General features: G+C 46.0%; 4 non-coding genes across 4 annotated transcripts; all 4 read left to right on the top strand.

Moving 5' to 3' along the window:
- The first annotated feature begins 17,428 nt into the window (after positions 1 to 17,428).
- On the top strand, positions 17,429 to 17,592 carry LOC135037384 (U1 spliceosomal RNA). The gene has a single exon (XR_010231939.1). It is a non-coding gene; the product is annotated as a U1 spliceosomal RNA (small nuclear RNA).
- Positions 17,593 to 17,744: 152 nt separating this feature from the next.
- Positions 17,745 to 17,907, top strand: LOC135037407 (U1 spliceosomal RNA). Its single transcript, XR_010231961.1, has one exon. It is a non-coding gene; the product is annotated as a U1 spliceosomal RNA (small nuclear RNA).
- A 675-nt stretch (positions 17,908 to 18,582) lies between these two features.
- On the top strand, positions 18,583 to 18,746 carry LOC135037400 (U1 spliceosomal RNA). The gene has a single exon (XR_010231955.1). It is a non-coding gene; the product is annotated as a U1 spliceosomal RNA (small nuclear RNA).
- Positions 18,747 to 18,898: 152 nt separating this feature from the next.
- LOC135037402 (U1 spliceosomal RNA) lies at positions 18,899 to 19,061 on the top strand. The gene has a single exon (XR_010231956.1). It is a non-coding gene; the product is annotated as a U1 spliceosomal RNA (small nuclear RNA).
- The last annotated feature ends 191 nt before the right edge of the window (positions 19,062 to 19,252 follow it).

Genomic DNA, 19,252 nt, shown 5'->3' with positions numbered 1-19,252 from the left:
ATCAGTGTATGTCCAGGTGTCAGCACATGTATGTATAGATTCACATGTGGGTACGTTGGTGTACGTTTAGGGGTCAGCGTGTTTATGTATAGATGTTGGTGTGTGTATATCAGTGTACGTACAGATATAGGTGTGTGTATGTATGTATGTATGTATGTATGTATATGTATAGAGGAAGGTGTGATACATACATATAACACATACATAATAGATACATACATATATCACACACACGATAGATAGATAGATAGATAGATAGATAGATAGAACACATACATACAAGATAGATACATACATACATACATACATGATAGATACATATATACACACACATACGATAGATAGATAAATAGATAGATAGATACATATATATATATATATATATATATATATCACAAACATATATGATTCATACATATATCACACACACATACATGATACATACATGAGAAAGACCTGGGATGGTGATGAGGCCCGGGCCCCCTGCTGATGTTGCGTTGAGGAAGGCAGTGTTCCAGGGCGGATGCCAGTCGGGGAGAGCGCCGCGCAGCCCGGGAAAAATACTGCTGAGGAGCTACATCTGGAAGAGCCCCAGGGAGGGAGAGTGTCACATGCCCCATCCTGCGCGGCACACTCTGCAGGCCTGCACATGGGAAGGGAGGTCTCTGGCCACACATACTCACCCTGCTGCTGAAGCCCCGCTGCTGTCCCCATCAGCGCTCTCCAGCGGGGAGCGGGGCCAGGATGAACCTCAACCTGTGAGAACTATCTTCATGATCAAGAGATCTCATATGCAAGATAAGTATGTGTTGGGAAAGGGCTGGGGAGGGCGGCTGCTCGGGCACACCCTCGTCAAGTTAAGGAGATTTAACTGAGGAACACAAGGGAACTCTCGTCTGGGGACAACAACTGCAGGGAGACCACATCTTTTCAGATGAACATGGGAGGGCGGAAGGCTGCCTAATACTGAAGCACCCTCAGACATTAAACCATATGCAACAACTATTGCAAGCATTCCTGGGGGAAGGTCTGCAGCAGACGGATTTGCATTCGGTGATGTCATCCAAGCAGTGGGCCAAAGTTGGCTGGAACCCTCATCTGTATATGAAAAGAGAAAAGGGGCATGTGGGGCATGGCGGTCTTTTGCGGCGCTTGGATAACCCCAAGTTTGCATTAAACACCCCCACCCTCCTTCGGTGTGGGGCTCATGTTGGCCATGCCCAAGCCCCTGAAGTATTCTAGCTGATTTCTTGCAGCAGCTGGGCACTGTAACAGCTTCAGAGCTGATCTACAAGACAAGTAAAAGGGTGTGGGCCCTGCAGCACCACCGGTAGTTTGCATACACACATATATAGGACAGCATCTCTTATATGCCCCAGGGTCAATAAAATAGTATCCTTGTCTAGGCTATCCATCCCCTCAGATAAGGCATTTGTCCATGCCGCTACAGCACTACACACCCAGGTCGACGCAATTGCCGGTCTGAGTAAGGTACCTGAATGTGTATAAATGGACTTCAGGGTAATCTCCTGTTTGCGGTCAGCACACTCTTTGAGGGTAGCCGTATCCTGGGACGGGAGGGCTACCTTCTTGGATAAGCGTGTTAATGCTTTGTCCACCCTAGGGGAGGATTCCCATCGTAACCTATCCGTTGATGGGAAAGGATACGCCATAAGAATCCTTTTGGAAATCTGCAGTCTTTTATCTGGAGATTTCCAAGCTTTTTCACATAACTCGTTCAGCTCGTGTGAGGGGGGAAAGGTTACCTCAGGCTTCTTTCCCTTGTACATATGTACCCTCTTGTCAGCGACAGGGGGTTACTCTGTGATGTGCAAAACATTTTTTATTGCCATAATCATAAATCGAATGGATTTTGCCAATTTTGGCTGTAACTTTGCATCATCGTAATCGACACTGGAGTCAGAATCCGTGTCGGTATCTGTGTCAACAAACTGGGATAGTGGGCGCTTATGAGACCCTGACAGTCCCTGCAACATAGGATCAGGCATGGGTTGAGACCCTGACTGTCCCAAAGCTTCTGCCTTGTCTAATCTTTTGTGCAATGAGTTTACACTAGCATTTAAAACATTCCACATATCCATCCAATCAGCTGTCGGCGGAGACACCACATTCATTTGCTCCCGCTCCTCTCTAATATAGCCTTCTTCCTCAGACATGTCGACACACGTGTACCGACACACCACACACACAGGGAATGCTTTTTCTGAAGACAGTTTCCCCACAAGGCCCCTTGGAGAGACAGAGAGGGAGTATGCCAGCACACACCCCTGCGCTATATAACCCAGGAATAAAACAGTAACTTAATGTTTGCCCAGTAGTGCTGCTGTATGTAATTTGCGAATTATGTGCCCCCCCCCCCTCTTTTCAACCCTCTTGTCTAACGTGGTATAAGCAGGGTAGAGTCCGGGGAGCTTCCTCTCAGCGGTGCTGTGGAGAAAAAATGGCGCTGGTGAGTGCTGAGGGAGAAGCCCCGCCCCCTCGGAGGCGGGCTTCTGTCCCGCTTAAACTGTAAAATTGGTGGGGGCTCATACATATATACAGTGCCCAGCTGTATATATGTTATATTTTTGCGAAAGAGGTTTATATTGCTGCCCAGGGCGCCCCCCCTGCGCCCTGCACCCTTACAGTGACCGGAGTATGTGAGGTGTATGGGAGCAAAGGCACACAGCTGCAGTGCTGTGCGTTACCTCAGTGAAGATCATGAAGTCTTCTGCCGCCTCTGAAGTCTTCTTTTCTTCTCATACTCACCCGGCTTCTATCTTCCGGCTCTGCGAGGGGGACGGAGGCGCGGCTCTGGGACGGACGGCGAGGGTGAGATCCTGCGTACCAATCCCTCTGGAGCTAATGGTGTCCAGTAGCCTAAGAAGCAGGACCTTGCAACTCAGAGAGTAGGGCTGCTTCTCTCCCCTCAGTCCCTCGATGAGGGAGTCTGTTGCCAGCAGTGCTCCCTGAAAATTAAAAACCTAACAAAATACTTTCTGTCAGAAAGCTCAGGAGAGCTCCTGAAAAGCACCCAGTCTCCACTGGGCACAGTATCAAACTGAGGTCTGGAGGAGGGGCATAGAGGGAGGAGCCAGTGCACACCCAGAACTAAAGTCTTTCTTAAAGTGCCCATGTCTCCTGCGGAGCCCGTCTATCCCCATGGTCCTTACGGAGTCCCCAGCATCCTCTAGGACTTTAGAGAAAATAGGATTTTAATACCTACTGGTAAATCCTTTTCTCTTAGTCCGTAGAGGATGCTGGGCACCCGTCCCAGTGCGTACTGTGTCTGCAGTTATTAAATGGCCCTTAACTCCAGAACATTTATGTGGAGACAACTTTCCTGACTTGACCATCTTCCTTGGATGTTTTCCCCCTGTGTGACCGCTCCCCAGCCTCGGAGGGTTGCATCCGTGGTCCCTAGGATCCCGTCCTGGATCCCAAACCATCGCCCCTCTAGGTGGTGAGAACTGTGCAGCCACCAATGGAGTGAGATTCTGGTCTTGGAAGACAGTATTATCCTCCGGTGCATGTGTAGGTGGGATCCGGACCACTTGTCCAACAGGTCCCACTGGAACACTCTGGCATGGAGCCTGCCAAACTGAATGGCCTCGTAGGCCGCAACCATCTTCCCCAGCAACCGAATGCATTGATGGATTAACACTCTTGCTGGTTTCAGAATTTGTTTGACCAGACTCTGGATCTCCAGAGCCATTCCACTAGAAGAAAACCTCTTCTGTGTCAGGAACATGTAAGTAGGCATCCTTTATGTCTACCAAAACCAGGAAATCTCCTTTATCCCCCGGACTGGAGATCACTACCCTGAGAGATTCCATCTTGAAATTGAATTTCTTTAGGTAGAAATTAAGGGATTTCAGATTTAAGATTGGTCTGACTGAGCCGTCCGGCTTCGGGACCACGAAGAGGCTTGAATAAAAACCTTCTCCCTGCTGACTAAGGCTGATTTGAACAATCGGTGAGGGGGAACTTCTTGAAACCCCAGTTTGTACCCTTGGGACACTATTTGTAAAACCCACGAGTCCAGGTCCGAATGAATCCAGAACTGACTGAAGAGTTTTAGACGTGCCCCCCAGTGGTGGAACTAGCGAGCAGTGGGCCCATGTGCGACAAAATGGCTTGGGCCCCCCCCCCCTTCCCTTCCCATCCAAGTCCACCCCCTCACCCCTGGAGAGGATCTGGTTAGGGGGGCCTGCTCAGGGAAGTGGATACCTAGCAACAGTGCCGTAACTAGACATTTTAGCAGTGTGTGCAAGAAACGGCATTGGAGCCCCACCCCTGCATGCAAAACAGGGGCAGTGCGCGCCGTAGGCGCGCGCAAAAAAACATAGTGGCGTGGCTTCGTGGTTAAGGGGTGTGGCCACAAAATAATACCAATTCATAAAACGGTGCACAGTAGTCTCCATTATTCAAATTACGCCGCACAGTAGCACCACTACACCAGGTAGAGACCCTTTTACACCTTACGGCGGACAGATTCCTCTTTTTACACATTACAGCAGACAGCGTCCTCTTTTTACACATTACAGCAGACAGCGTCCCCTTTTTACACATTACGGCAGACAGCATCCCCCTTTTTTACACAACGGCAGACAGCGTGCCCTTGTTACACATAGCGGCAGACAGCGTACATTTTTTTCACATAACGGCAGACAGCCTGCCCTTGTTAAACATAGCGGCAGACAGCGTACACTTTTTACACATAACGGCAGACAGCCTGCCCTTGTTAAACATAGCGGCAGACAGCGTACACTTTTTTCACATAACAGCAGTCAGCCTGCCCTTGTTACACATAATGGCAGACATCGTACACTTTTTACACATTACAGCAGACAGCTTGCCCTTGTTACACATTACAGCAGACAGCTTGCCCTTGTTACACATTATGGCAGACAGCGTGCCCTTGTTACACATTACGGCAGACAGCATCCCCCTTGTTACACATTACGGCAGGCAGATTTCCCCTTGTTACACATTGCGGCAAGCAGATTCCCCCTTTTTACACATTGCGGCAAGCAGCTTCCCCCTTTTTACACATTGCGGCAGGCAGATTCCCCCTTTTTACACATTGCGGCAGGCAGTCCCCCTTTTTACACATAGCTGCAGGCAGATTCCCCCTTTTTACACATAGCGGCAGGCAGATTCCCCCTTTTTACACATTGCGGCAGGCAGTCCCCCTTTTTACACATAGCTGCAGGCAGATTCCCCCTTTTAACACATAGCTGCAGGCAGATTCCCCCCTTTTACACATAGCTGCAGGCAGATTCCCCCTTTTTACACATAGCGGCAGGCAGATTCCCCCTTTTTACACATAGCGGCAGGCAGATTCCCCCTTTTTACACATAGCGGCAGGCAGATTCCCCCTTTTTACACATAGCGGCAGGCAGTCCCAACAAAGAAAGAAAGAGACGAAAGAAAGAAAGAAAGAAAGAAAGAAAGAAAGAAAGAAAGAAAGAAAGAAAGAAAGAAAGAAAGAAAGAAAGAAAGAAAGAAAGAAAGAAAGAAAGAAGAATTATACTTACCCTCTCCGCTGGCTCAGGCTCCTCGTGCAGCTTGACGATTCCCGGGCAGTAGAGAAGGAGGAGGAGGGAGGTGGAGGAGGGAGCCGCAGCAGCGCTGTCTTATTGGTGGAGGCGCTGCTGCTGCTGCCCCTCTGCTTCACTATAGGCTGTTCTCGGAAGACAGCCTATAGTGAAGCAGAGGGGCAGCAGCAGCAGCGCCTCCACCAGTAACAAAGCGCTGCTGCGGCTCCTTCCTTCACCTCCCTCCTCCTCCTCCTCCCGCCCGTGCCGCTGCTCCTCTCATCTCCAAGCGACCCTCCTCCCTCTTCGTGTGTTACAGAGGCGGCAGCGTGTCTGGTGCTGCGGCTGCTGCCCGTAGTGCCCTGGCCTGATCTGTTCGTTACGACGGGCGGGCGGCGGGAGTCGCAGGACGCAGACCTGACGGGAGCACTGGTGTGCGGCTGCGGCATGATACAATGAGTCATTGTGACTCATTGTAATGCCGGCGGCTGTGGGCCCTTGAGTGCGGCGGGGCCCCAGTGCAATGCACTGCCTGCCCTGCCAGTAGTTCCACCCCTGGTGCCCCCCACTGGTGTGGGCTCCTGCAAGAGAGCCCCAGCGTCATGCAGTGGATTTGGCAGAAGCAGAGGACTCTGCTCCTGCGATCTTGAAGAGGCTTCTTGGAGTCAGCATCAGCATTCCCTTGGTGAATCCACAATGCCCTACTATCCGAGACTGCCATGAAATTGGCCCGTGAGCACTTGTGCCCGGTGTAGGATTTTTAAATATGTGTAGTTTACTGTATGCAAGGGTTTAAAACGAACTGAGATCTAAGGTGTATTACATGTAGTTTAAAAAAAACAAAAAAGGTTTATTTTATGGCAGTAGTTTCCAAACTGGGGTTCTTGCACTGGTAGCATAGTTTGGTGGTCCAGGACCAATTAAAATTATTTATACTTTATTAAATTGGCAAAACCATTCCCTCACAACATAACTGAACCTGAGGATGACATGCTATAGACACAATTTACTTAATTTTATATTTTTTTCTGAATTTCTCAATAAAAAAAACTTTGGCCTAGGGGTGCCGTGAAACAAATTTTGATACTATTTATTTATATAGTGCTCTTTCTCCAACAGGACTTGAGATATGGCTTCTGGAACTGAACACAGGATTCTAAATGTGGCTGTACCAAGGACCTATACAGTGGCATTACAGGTTGAGTATCCCTTATCCAAAATGCTTGGGACCAGAGGAATTTTGGATATCGGATTTTTCTGTATTTTGGAATAATTGCATACCATAACGAGATATTATGGTGATGGGACCTAAATCTAAGCACAGAATGCATTTATGTTTCATATATACCATATACACACAGCCTGAAGGTCATTTTAGCCAATATTTTTTATAACTTTGTGCATTAAACAAAGTGTGTGTACATTCACAGAATTCATTTATGTGTCATATACACCTTATACACACAGTCTGAAGTTCATTTAATACAATATTTTTAATAACTTTGAGTATTAAACAAAGTTTGTGTACACTGAGCCATCAAAAAACAAAGGTTTCACTATCTCAGTCTCACTCAAAAAAGTCCGTATTTCGGAATATTCCGTATTTCGGAATATTTGGATATGGGATACTCAACCTGTATTACTTTTTTCTGCTACTGGTTCTTTACCTATGCAAACAAGCATCTGACTTGCCTTTCCTATTGCTTTGTTACATTGCTCACCTGAAATAGTAATACTTAGATAGCTTTCCTCTTGCCATTATAATGCCCTTAATATTATAGTTAGCCTTTGTATTTTTGAGACGTGTATGATTTTGCATTTTTTGGCATTAAATGTTGCCATGTTCTTGACCATTCCTCTAGTCCAGGGGCGGAACTGCCAGAGACAACGGAGTCAGTTGCCGCCGGGCTCCAGCCCTAAAGGGGCTTCCTCCATTGCCCTCCGGCTGTTACGTGCCCTTCCTACTAAATAGACAAAGGCGCTACCAGCAGGGTCTCGCAGTTTGTACATTCCATGCCGTAACACCCTTCTTTCCACCTTTTTCAAGACCCAGCCCAGCAGCCTCGCCGCTGCCACCACCGCTAGCTGCAGCACTGCCAGCGGTGGGGTGCCCCTGCTTCTTCTCACACCACAGATAGCTGGGCAGCACTGCAACTGCCTGCCTGATTGCTCCGCCCCCTTCCGGCTCCCAAGCACCTCTGCTGCCCAGTGATCCAGGAGCCTGCTGCTAGGAAGAAGTGGCCGAGCTTCAGCAAGCGAGTCTGGACACTGGCGGAGGAAGCCATGATAACCAGATAATGGGGAGTGGAGAGCCAGTTCCAAGGTAATACTTTATACAGCTGGTTGAGATCCTGGTCGGTGGATATGGATTCCAAGAAAACCCTGGAGGTGCTTCCTTTCAAGGGAGACACTCTCTTTGGAGAAGACCTCAATAAGATTGTAGCTGATCTGGCTACTGCTAAAACAGCTTGCCTACCTAGTATGACTCCTACCACGCAGAAGGCTAAAAGTACTTTCCCTTGGCCCTTTCATCCTCAAGGTAAAGCGTACCCAAGGTCAGGCATACCCAAAGCAAGCTCATGCTTCCAGACCTGCCAAGCCCAGACTGAAGCAAGCCTGGGCTGCCTATCAGCCTGCTTCCAAAACGGACAAGCCTGCCGCATGACGGTGCAGGCCTCCCTCTGGGGGATCCCAGGGTGGGGGGCCCGACTTCTAGGTTTGGCATAATTCTAAGCTAGAGAATTCTGTTTGGAGCTTACCTTGTACTTTGTGAAGAAATAATCAGCATTGTGGCTGAGCAGATACATGTAGTGTGTGGCTGCAAACTGCATGGATCTGCTGCGTTGTAATGCTGATACTTTTTTTTTCAAAGTACCAATAGCTTCATATAATGTTCACAATTTTTATGCAGGATCAAATAGCTCAATAGGTAGGGTGTTTGATTAGAATTCAACAGGTTATAGGTTTGAATCCTGGGTATGGTAGTTTGAGATGTGTTATTTAATAAAGTATGTTGTTCTGACTGCCGGCATCCTATCACCTGGGATATCATACTAAATAAATGGAGTTGATCAATTTTTTTTTATTTTTTTTTTAAACTAGGGACAATTTCCAGATACTTTTCTTTATAACTGAGATTGCCCCCTGGAACTTCACATCAGTTGACAACTATGCATGAGTGGGCAGTGCTTGCTCTGGATCTGCCCACCCATTTATGTGCCGTCATAAAAGAAAGCACAACTGACAGTTATCCTGGGCGTACACTACACAATTATCTGTCAGGCTATCTATCCAGTCTGGATGGATGGAATGAAAATCTGGTAATGTATAGGAGCAAATGTCAATTAACCATTTGCTCCCAAACACTAGAAAAGTGGTCAAAAATGGTCATTACACAAATTGGTTAAACCCAAAATTTAACCAATTTGTTTAGGGGACCATTTTTGTCCATTTTCTAGTGTTTGAGAGTAAATCGTTGATGGTCATGTGCTCACATAGATAACCGGATCTCTATTCCAACCAGCCAGTGTTGGAGATATGGTCTGCCAGATTACATAATGCATACCAGAGCCATAACTAGACTTTTTGGTGCCCTGTGACAGATAATTATATGCCCCCCCCCCTCCCCATTTTTGCAATATGGACAAAAGGCGCATGCCTTGTGGGGAAGGGGCATAACAAGATTGGTCTCAGAGAAAGCACATGAGATATGAAGATATATCTAGTATACTTGACACTCAATGGTTTGTGGTATTGCCGGGGTGCCCTCCTTAAATGCATATACAGTCACACATGGCGTGTTTGTGCAAATGGCATATCAGCAGTCAGCACTAACTGGTGACATGCCATTTGTACAAGTAAGCCAGAGGTTCCCAAACTGTGTGCCGTGGCTCCCTGGGGTGCCTCGGGACACTTGCAGGGGTGCCCTGGGTTGGTGGTCCAGGACCAATTCAAATTATTCATGGTCAATATAATAGGCAAAACCAGTGCTGGTGGCTGCCAGTCATAAAATATGTGGCCAAACAGAATCAAATCTTGTCCCTCACCACACAACTGACCTTTAGGATGACATATAAACGTGATCAACTTAATGTAATATTTCTTTCTAAATTTCTCAATAAGAAATTTTTGGCCTAGTGGTGCCGTGAAAAAAATTCTGATATTCTAGGGCGCCGTGATTCAAAAAAGTTTGGAAACCACTGAAGTAAGCCATGTGTGACTAATATATAAACATACTTTATTAAATAACACCTCAAACTATCATACCCTGGATTCAAACCTATAACCTGTTGAATTCTAATCAAATACCCTACCCATTGAGCTACTTGATCCTGCATCTATTCTAACCTCCAAAAATAGATTCAGTTGCATTTTCCAGCGTGTTTTGTTTGCGCCTTTGCAAATATCTTACATCGACAAACTTATTTAGTACTATTTTGCAAATAGGGTTACATTGTCGCAACATTGTGTTCCCTAATTGCTTGATTTTTTTAAATGCAACAATTGATAAAGACACCTGATAATTGCTCTGTGGAGTCTTATTTTGTGTCTACTTCTTATCTACATTTAATTCCCTACCTCTAATCAAGGCATTTTTAAATGCTGGGGGCTGCCAGGACGTGAGGCCTACCTAGACTTTAGATCTGAATTTGAATGTACTTGTGAACTAACTTAATTTCCTACTTCTAAATTCATTCCTAAATTCACTACTTACATTAATCCTGTAGTTGGGCATTTTGAGCCTTCAATTGTGGGCATTGTTTTGTGTCCAGACCAGCAGCTGGTGGTGTGCATTTGCTGGAAAGGCATCGAAGACCTCCGATATGCTGCATCTCCTGATGTGTGTCTCCCTCAAGTGGCTGTCAGCAAATGCATGCAAGACACCCCATTCCAAGCTGATTGTGACATCACGGAACATGCATCATAGAACAGGCATGCTAGAATATGGGTCTTCAACCTGCGACCCTCCAGCTGCTGTGGAACTACATATACCAGCATGCCCTGCCTCAGTTTTAGCATACCTTAATAGCAAAACTGTGGCAGGGCATGCTGGGATGTGTAGTTTCACAGCAGCTGGAGAGCCACAGGATGAAGACCCATTTGCTAGAGCCAAGCCGCAGGTACATTGAATGCTAGCAAGCTGAATGTTTAAATCATTTTTGTTCCGCAGCATTCCAATGCGGAAGATTCCATGGAACCAGAGATTATTCCATTGAGAAGGACATGCTGCCTTGATGACTGCACTGTGCAAATTAAATCACGGAGCCAGTTGGCTTGTGGGTGGCTCTGGTGACTGGGTGGTTGGGTGGGCGGTGTGTCGGAGGTGGAGCACATGCAAATGAATGTGTATCATCCAGCTAGTGAGAGTGAAAACTCATGCAGGAGTGTGCCTGCTTGTCAGTGGGTTATGCACCTTGCCAGGCGTCAAATCTACATGGAGCAGCTGGAGGGGACAAGAGCAGGTTTGCAAAATATAGATAGAAGAGCATATATGCTGGCGCATTCTCCATGATTGTGTCAGCTTATGTTTTGGTGCACTGCACTTTCCTTCACTAAGTTTTAGCCATTTTGGTTAAACGCAAGTGTAGTTGCTTCTCGCCCTTTTGGCTGTGATCTTGTATCGTGGTTGAAGAGTCTGCTGGAGGGATTGTTTTCTTCATTGGCGAGAGACTGAAGATATTCCAGGATGGAAGGCTTGGGAACACTATCCGTTTTTCAGTTGTGGAAGAGTTGAAAGACCGGATTGGACTACATTCTATAGTAAAGGATATCTTTGTATTTATTAATCCTCCATTTATATGTGTCTGTCTTTCAATAAAGCTTCGGGCTTGTGATTCCTTCACCCTCTTACACTCCACACCCATAGCCTTATTAACTGTTGTATTATTGTATTTAAATGTATAGTGCAGTTCATGATTTATAGTGTAGGCTGGCCTGTGCTGTAGTTCTTGAACTGTACTATACCGACAGCATTTGTATTGTGTTTTGGCTGTGCTGCAACACGGTACTTATGTGTGTAATGTTTATGTATGTTTTTTTGCTTCTTTATGTCAATAAAGACTGCTTTTTCAATCCAATATCTGAAAACAATCAATGTTTATCTTTGATGGCAATAGAAGTGGTATGATATTTGCTGCTTTTTAAAGGCAATATCTGATATGTCCCCTATCTGGGAACCATATATTAAATGGCTTTTCAGAAAAGGGAGATGGGAGAAGAGCTTTCAGTACTTGTAGGACCGATGCTCATTTCCTATTCTAGCCTCCAAAAACAGATTCAGTTGCATTTTCCAGCGTGTTTTGGATGCGCCTTTGCAAATGTCTTACATCGACAAACTTATTTAGTACTATTTTGCAAATAGGGTTACATTGTTGCAACATTGTGTTCCCTAATTGCTTGATTTTTTAAATGCAACAATTGATAAAGACACCTGATAACTGCTCTGTGGAGTCTTATTTTGTGTCTACTTCTTATCTACATTTAATTCTCTACCTCTAATCAAGGCATTTTTAAATGCTGGGGGCTGCCAGGACGTGAGGCCTACCTAGACTTTAGATCTGAATTTGAATGTACTTGTGAACTAACTTAATTTCCTACTTCTAAATTCATTCCTAAATCCACTACTTACATGAATCCTGTAGTTGGGCATTTTGGGACTTCGATTGTGGGCATTGTTTTGTGTCCAGACCAGCAGCAGGTGGTGTGCATTTGCTGGAAAGGCATCGAAGACCTCCGATATGCTGCATCTCCTGATGTGTGTCTCCCTCAAGTGTCTGTCAGCAAATGCCTGCTAGACACCCCATTCCAAGCTGATTGTGACATCACGGTACATGCATCATAGAACAGGCATGCTAGAACATGGGTCTTCAACCTGCGACCCTCCAGCTGCTGTGGAACTACACATCCCAGCATGCCCTGCCTCAGTTTTAGCATACCTTAATAGCAAAACTGTGGCAGGGCATGCTGGGATGTGTAGTTTCACAGCAGCTGGAGAGCCACAGGATGAAGACCCATGTGCTAGAGCCAAGCCGCAGGTACATTGAATGCTAGCAAGCTGAATGTTTAAATCATTTTTGTTCCGCAGCATTCCAATGCGGAAGATTCCATGGAACCAGAGATTATTCCATTGAGAAGGACATGCTGCCTTGATGACTGCACTGTGCAAATTAAATCACGGAGCCAGTTGGCTTGTGGGTGGCTCTGGTGACTGGGTGGTTGGGTGGGCGGTGTGTCGGAGGTGGAGCACATGCAAATGAATGTGTATCATCCAGCTAGTGAGAGTGAAAACTCATGCAGGAGTGTGCCTGCTTGTCAGTGGGTTATGCACCTTGCCAGGCGTCAAATCTACATGGAGCAGCAGGAGGGGACAAGAGCAGGTTTGCAAAATATAGATAGAAGAGCATATATGCTGGCGCATTCTCCATGATTGTGTCAGCTTATGTTTTGGTGCACTGCACTTTCCTTCACTAAGTTTTAGCCATTTTGGTTAAACGCAAGTGTAGTTGCTTCTCGCCCTTTTGGCTGTGATCTTGTATCGTGGTTGAAGAGTCTGCTGGAGGGATTGTTTTCTTCATTGGCGAGAGACTGAAGATATTCCAGGATGGAAGGCTTGGGAACACTATCCGTTTTTCAGTTGTGGAAGAGTTGAAAGACCGGATTGGACTACATTCTATAGTAAAGGATATCTTTGTATTTATTAATCCTCCATTTATATGTGTCTGTCTTTCAATAAAGCTTCGGGCTTGTGATTCCTTCACCCTCTTACACTCCACACCCATAGCCTTATTAACTGTTGTATTATTGTATTTAAATGTATAGTGCAGTTCATGATTTATAGTGTAGGCTGGCCTGTGCTGTAGTTCTTGAACTGTACTATACCGACAGCATTTGTATTGTGTTTTGGCTGTGCTGCAACACGGTACTTATGTGTGTAATGTTTATGTATGTTTTTTTGCTTCTTTATGTCAATAAAGACTGCTTTTTCAATCCAATATCTGAAAACAATCAATGTTTATCTTTGATGGCAATAGAAGTGGTATGATATTTGCTGCTTTTTAAAGGCAATATCTGATATGTCCCCTATCTGGGAACCATATATTAAATGGCTTTTCAGAAAAGGGAGATGGGAGAAGAGCTTTCAGTACTTGTAGGACCGATGCTCATTTCCTATTCTAGCCTCCAAAAACAGATTCAGTTGCATTTTCCAGCGTGTTTTGGATGCGCCTTTGCAAATGTCTTACATCGACAAACTTATTTAGTACTATTTTGCAAATAGGGTTACATTGTTGCAACATTGTGTTCCCTAATTGCTTGATTTTTTAAATGCAACAATTGATAAAGACACCTGATAACTGCTCTGTGGAGTCTTATTTTGTGTCTACTTCTTATCTACATTTAATTCTCTACCTCTAATCAAGGCATTTTTAAATGCTGGGGGCTGCCAGGACGTGAGGCCTACCTAGACTTTAGATCTGAATTTGAATGTACTTGTGAACTAACTTAATTTCCTACTTCTAAATTCATTCCTAAATCCACTACTTACATGAATCCTGTAGTTGGGCATTTTGGGACTTCGATTGTGGGCATTGTTTTGTGTCCAGACCAGCAGCAGGTGGTGTGCATTTGCTGGAAAGGCATCGAAGACCTCCGATATGCTGCATCTCCTGATGTGTGTCTCCCTCAAGTGTCTGTCAGCAAATGCCTGCTAGACACCCCATTCCAAGCTGATTGTGACATCACGGTACATGCATCATAGAACAGGCATGCTAGAACATGGGTCTTCAACCTGCGACCCTCCAGCTGCTGTGGAACTACACATCCCAGCATGCCCTGCCTCAGTTTTAGCATACCTTAATAGCAAAACTGTGGCAGGGCATGCTGGGATGTGTAGTTTCACAGCAGCTGGAGGGCCACAGGATGAAGACCCATGTGCTAGAGCCAAGCCGCAGGTACATTGAATGCTAGCAAGCTGAATATTTAAATCCTTTTTGTTCCGCAGCATTCCAATGTGGAAGATTCCATGGAACCAGAGATCCTTCCATTGAGAAGGACATGCTGCCTGAATGACTACACTGTGCAAATTAAATCACGGAGCCGGTTGGTTTGTGGGTGGCTCTGGTGACTGGGTGGTTGGGTGGGTGGTGTGTCGGAGGTGGAGCACATGCAAATGATTGTGTATCATCCAGCTAGTGAGAGAGAAAACTCATGCAGGAGTGTGCCTGCTTGTCAGTGGGTTATGCACCTTGCCAGACGTCAAATCTACATAGAGCAGCTGGAGGGGACAAGAGCAGGTTTGCAAAATATAGATAGAAGAGCATATATGCTGGCACATTCTCCATGATTGTGTCAGCTTATGTTTTGGTCCACTGCACTTTTCTCCACTAAGTTTTAGCCATTTTTGTTAAGCTCAAGTGTAGTCGCTTCTCGGCATTTTGGCTGTGATCTTGTATCGTGGTTGAAGGGTCTGCTGGAGGGAGGGATTGTTTTCTTCATTGGCGAAAGACCAAAGATATTCCAGGATGGAAGGCTTGGGAACACTATCCGTTTTTCAGTTGTGGAAGAGCACAGAGGTCGGATTGGACTACATTCTATAGTAAAGGATACCTTTCTATTTATTGCCCCTCCCCTTATGTGTGTCTGTGTTACAATAAAGCTTTGGTCTTGTGATTCCCTCACCCTCTTACACTCCACACACATAGCCTTATTAACTGTTGTATTATTGTATTGTTTAAATGTATAGTGCAGTTCATGATTTATAGTGTAGGCTGGCCTGTGCTGTAGTTCTTGAACTGTACTATACCGACAGCATTTGTATTGTGTTTTATCTGTGCTGCAACACAGTACTTATGTGTGTAATGTTTATGTATGTTTTTTTGCTTCTTTATGTCAATAAAGACTGCTTTTTCAATCCAATATCTGAAAACAATCAATGTTTATCTTTGATGGCAATAGAAGTGGTATGATATTTGCTGCTTTTGAAAGGCAATATCTGATATGTCCCCTATCTGGGAACCATATATTAAATGGCTTTTCAGAAAAGGGAGATGGTAGAAGAGCTTTCAGTACTTGTAGGACCGATGCACATTTCCTATTCTAGCCTCCAAAAACAGATTCAGTTGCATTTTCCAGCGTGTTTTGGATGCGCCTTTGCAAATGTCTTACATCGACAAACTTATTCAGTACTATTTTGCAAATAGGGTTACATTGTTGCAACATTGTGTTCCCTAATTGCTTGATTTTTTAAATGCAACAATTGATAAAGACACCTGATAACTGCTCTGTGGAGTCTTATTTTGTGTCTACTTTTTATCTACATTTAATTCTCTACCTCTAATCAAGGCATTTTTAAGTGCTGGGGGCTGCCAGGACGTGAGGCCTACCTAGACTTTAGATCTGAATTTGAATGTACTTGTGAACTAACTTAATTTCCTACTTCTAAATTAATTCCTAAATTCACTACTTACATGAATCCTGTAGTTGGGCATTTTGGGACTTCGATTGTGGGCATTGTTTTGTGTCCAGACCAGCAGCAGGTGGTGTGCATTTGCTGGAAAGGCATCGAAGACCTCCGATATGCTGCATCTCCTGATGTGTGTCTCCCTCAAGTGTCTGTCAGCAAATGCCTGCTAGACACCCCATTCCAAGCTGATTGTGACATCACGGTACATGCATCATAGAACAGGCATGCTAGAACATGGGTCTTCAACCTGCGACCCTCCAGCTGCTGTGGAACTACACATCCCAGCATGCCCTGCCTCAGTTTTAGCATACCTTAATAGCAAAACTGTGGCAGGGCATGCTGGGATGTGTAGTTTCACAGCAGCTGGAGGGCCACAGGATGAAGACCCATGTGCTAAAGCCAAGCCGCAGGTACATTGAATGCTAGCAAGCTGAATATTTAAATCCTTTTATTCCGCAGCATTCCAATGTGGAAGATTCCATGGAACCAGAGATCCTTCCATTGAGAAGGACATGCTGCCTGGATGACTACACTGTGCAAATTAAATCACGGAGCCAGTTGGCTTGTGGGTGGCTCTGGTCACTGGGTGGTTGGGTGGGTGGTGTGTCGGAGGTGGAGCACATGCAAATGATTGTGTATCATCCAGCTAGTGAGAGAGAAAACTCATGCAGGAGTGTGCCTGCTTGTCAGTGGGTTATGCACCTTTCCAGACGTCAAATCTACATGGAGCAGCTGGAGAGGACAAGAGCAGGTTTGCAAAATATAGACAGAAGAGCTCTCCAGCCTAGTTTGATGTCTGTTTCCAGTTCTCTTTTCTTGAGCCGCTCCCTTCTATGCCCTTGCGCACTATCCTGACTTCTCCCATCTGCTTACTTTGTGCCTTCCAACGCACAATGCGAACTACAGGTAGTGCTGCAGGGCCCACACCCTTTTACTTGCCATACAGAGCAGCTCTGGAGCTGTTACAGTGCCCAGCTTCTGCAAGAAATCAGCTTGAATGCTTCAGGGGCTGGGGCATAGCCAACATGAGCCCCGCACCGAAGGAGGGTGGAGGTGTTTAATGCGAACTATAGGTCATCCAAGCGCCGCAAAAGGCCGCCATGCCCTGCATGCCCCTTTTCTCTTTTAATATGCAGACGAGGGTTGAAGCCAACTTTGACCCACTGCTTGGATGACATCACCATATGCAAATCCATCTGCTGCAGGCCTTCCCCCAGGAATGCTTGCACTAGTTGTTGCATTTGGTTTGTTGTTTGGGGGTGCTTCAGTATTAGGCAGCCTTCTGCCCTCCCATGTTCATCTGAAAATATGTGTTCTCCCTGCAGTTGTTGTCCCCAGATGAGAGTTCCCTTGTGCTGCCTCAGTTGAATCTTCTTTACTTGACAGAGATGTGCCTGAGCATCGGCCCTCCCCAGCCCTATCCCAAATCATACTTATTTTGCATAGGAGATACCATGGTCATGAAGATTGTTCTCCCAGGGTGAGGTTCATTCATTGCATTCTGGGTATGCTGACCCCTGTGATTTCCCCAAATGTGGGAAACTTGACTGCATTATTTGTGGTAGTGGGGGACTGTGTTTGTGCTTTCCTCTGGTCAGCTCTGGTAAAAGTCAGATTTCTTTGTCTCAGATCTTCCTCTAGCCTTGTTCTTCTTTCGAGAGTTCCCTTGTGCTGCCTCAGTTGGATCTCCTTTACTTGACAGGGGGGTGCCCAAGCAGCGACCCTCCCCAGCTCTAGCCCAACTCCTACTTACCTGCCAGGTGAGATACTATGATCATGAAGGTGCTTCTCCCAGGGCAAGGCTCACCCATTGCACTCTGGGTGTGCTGCCCCTGTGATTTCCCCAAATGTGGGAAACTTGACTGCATAATTTGTGTTTCCACTGGTTGGCTTTCATATAATTCAGATCTCTTTGTCTCAGGTCTCTCTCCAGCCTAGTTTGCAGTCTGTTTCCACTTCTTTTTTTTTTTAGCCCCTCCCTTCTATACCCTTGTGCACTATCCTGACTTCTCCTCCTGTCTGCTTACTTTGTGCCTTCCAATGCACAATGCAAACTACAGGTAGTGCTGCAGGGCCCACAAACTTTTACTTGCATTACAGAGCAGCTCTGGAGCTGTTACAGTGCCAAGCTGCTGCAAGAAATCAGCTTGAATGCTTCAGGGGCTGGGGCATTGCCAACATGAGCCCCACACCGAAGGAGGGTGGGGGTGTTTAATGCGAACTAAGGGTCATCTAAGCGCCGCAAAAAGCCGCCATTCCCTGCATACCCCTTTTCTCTTTTCATATGCAGATGAGGGTTCCAGCCAACTTTGGCCCACTGCTTGGATGACATCACTGTATGCAAATCCGTCTTCTGCAGACCTTCCCCCAGGAATGCTTGTACTAGTTGTTGCATTTGGTTTGTTGTTTGGGGGTGCTTCAGTATTAGGCAGCCTTCTGCCCTCCCATGTTCATCTGAAAATATGTGTTCTCCCTGCAGTTGTTGTCCCCAGAATAGAGTTCCCTTGTGCTGCCTCAGTTGAATCTCCTTTACTTGACAGAGATGTGCCTGAGCAGCGGCCCTCCCCAGCCCTATCCCAAATCATACTTATTTTGCATAGGAGATATCATGGTAATGAAGACTGTTATCCCAGGGTGAGGTTCATTCATTGCATTCTGGGTATGCTGACCTCTGTGATTTCCCCAAATGTGGGAAACTCGACTTCATTATTTGTGGTAGTGGGGGACTGTGTTTGTGCTTTCCTCTGGTCAGCTCTGGTAAAAGTCAGATTTATTTGTCTCAGATCTTCCTCTAGCCTTGTTCTTCTTTCGAGAGTTCCCTTGTGCTGACTCAGTTGGATCTCCTTCACTTGACAGGGAAGTGCCCGAGCAGCGACCCTACCCAGCTCTAGCCCAACTCCTACTTACCTGCCAGGTGAGATACTATGATCATGAAGGTGCTTCTCCCTGGGCAAGGCTCACCCATTGCACTCTGGGTGTGCTGCTCTTGCGATTTCCCCAAATGTGGGAAACTTGACTGCATAATTTGTGTTTCCCCTGGTCGGCTCTCGTATAATTCAGATCTCTTTGTCTCAGGTCTCTCTCCAGCCTAGTTTGCTGTCTGTTTCCACTTCTCTTTTCTTGAGCCGCTCCCTTCTATGCCCTTGCGCACTATTATGACCTCTCCTGTCTGCTTACTTTGTGCCTTCCAACGTCAATGCAAACTACAGGTAGTGCTGCAGGGCCCACACCCTTTTACATGCTTTACAGAGCA

Source organism: Pseudophryne corroboree, unplaced genomic scaffold (assembly GCF_028390025.1).
Source record: "Pseudophryne corroboree isolate aPseCor3 unplaced genomic scaffold, aPseCor3.hap2 scaffold_672, whole genome shotgun sequence".
Classification (NCBI taxonomy): Eukaryota; Metazoa; Chordata; class Amphibia; order Anura; family Myobatrachidae; genus Pseudophryne; species Pseudophryne corroboree.
Note: the sequence above shows the minus strand (reverse complement) of the source record. Positions and strands in the feature narration are given on the sequence as shown.